Here is a 1,607-nt window from a genome sequence, read left to right as displayed (position 1 = left end):
TTAGGAGCTTGGCCTTTCCTTCTTGCTTTTGTATAAGGCCGAAAGAGACACATAGGCTACTTTGACAACCTTAACAGGGACTCCAGGAATGTCACCGGCGGCTTGACCTTTGTGACTTAATCCAGCCACTGGAAATTCCTCATTTTCTCAATAAAATTCCAGCAACCATCGTTGGGCATGAAGGCTGTTCTTGATCAGTTGGACTGAACACACTTCCTGATGGCAGGAGTCATCTTTTTTGGCTTCAACCCCCACTTTTCCCAACACAGTTAACTCCCTTCACACGGGAAGCACCTCCAAGGGGTTGGCTTTCAGAGCTGTGCCCAAATGGGCTTCCTGTGCTCTTTATCATGCCATTTCTGCTCCCTTGGGGGGCTGTGGAGCTTCCTGGTGGTACAAAGACCTCAGCACTTGCCCATGTTGATGGTGAAAGAGTTAAATAACTTTGAATGTTGGTTTTCATTGATAAGGTCCTAATAATTTGAAACTTCATAGAAAGTCACAAAAGATTTTTCCTGTTTAAGATGGAAAAGGTGTTTAAAAGTTTATTTGATATGTTGTAAGTTACATGAGACTTGTCAAGTAAAGAGACGTCTTTTTTTCTTTGAGTTTAAAAAATGTACACAAGGAGGCTTCAACAAGTCATAGAAAAATCCCATGTTATTTCATTCTATTTTCCCAAAAGCTTTTCTGAAGCCGTTGAGTATGTAAATGTTCCTTCTTCTTTTTTGCCTCAAATGTATTTATTTTATATCTAACAGCATGAAAGCCAGTGGGTTTCACAGGGAGAATTACACTGCTATCCTATCAAACTTAATTCAGAATGTATAGAGACTTAATTATCTTTATATATACTGGTTATAATATTTTATCCTAAGATTATTATGTGTGCTATTTGAAGTTCTTTGAAAATAAGGTTGAACATTAGAGTTAGAAATATTTGTTTCATAACTGACTTTATTTGGCTCTACATTATTTTTAAAACTCACTTTATTGGCATGTACGTCACATATCTTACAATTTAGTTGTTCAATCTTATGAAGAAGATTTGTGCCTTCATCACCACGATCAATCTCAGCACATTTTCTTCTCATCCTCGTTGTTGTTAGCTCCCCATCCTTCCCTGCAGTTATCAGTCCAGTTAATATCTCTATAGATCTACCTCTCCTGGGTTTCATTTACAGAAAATCATATAAAACAGACAGGAAGCAAGCAAACAAACAACAAAGCTCAACAACAATAGCTGGCCAAACTATAGCTATCACTTGAAAAGAAAGCAGAAAATATTAAAAATGAAAACAACTTTAGAACAGTTAGAAGAGAGATCAAATGATAAGGTATTGCATTTTAACCTAATTACATCTGCCTTAATAAACTTTACAATGCTCTCTGTCTGCTAGCAAAAATATTCACACCCGCTGACTAGGGTCAGAAGGGATTCACTAGAGAAGGGAGCCTGCAAATGGATTTTGGGATACCACTTTCATCCATAGTCCTCAGCAAATCAACTATTCACAACTGAGCTCTGACACCATTCCCTCTTTCAGATTTGGGTTTTATTTTTCCAGTCCTTGGATCACACTGGTATACTTCCTCCATGTAGACTT

General features: G+C 37.6%; 1 pseudogene; it reads right to left on the bottom strand.

The window, feature by feature from the left end:
• LOC101642609 lies at window positions 1–422 on the bottom strand (annotated as a pseudogene).
• Window positions 423–1,607: the final 1,185 nt, after the last annotated feature.

This window comes from Echinops telfairi, unplaced genomic scaffold, assembly GCF_000313985.2.
Source record: "Echinops telfairi isolate 266 unplaced genomic scaffold, ASM31398v2 ScPeMD7_7469;HRSCAF=8507_0, whole genome shotgun sequence".
Lineage (NCBI taxonomy): Eukaryota > Metazoa > Chordata > Mammalia > Afrosoricida > Tenrecidae > Echinops > Echinops telfairi.
Note: the sequence above shows the minus strand (reverse complement) of the source record. Positions and strands in the feature narration are given on the sequence as shown.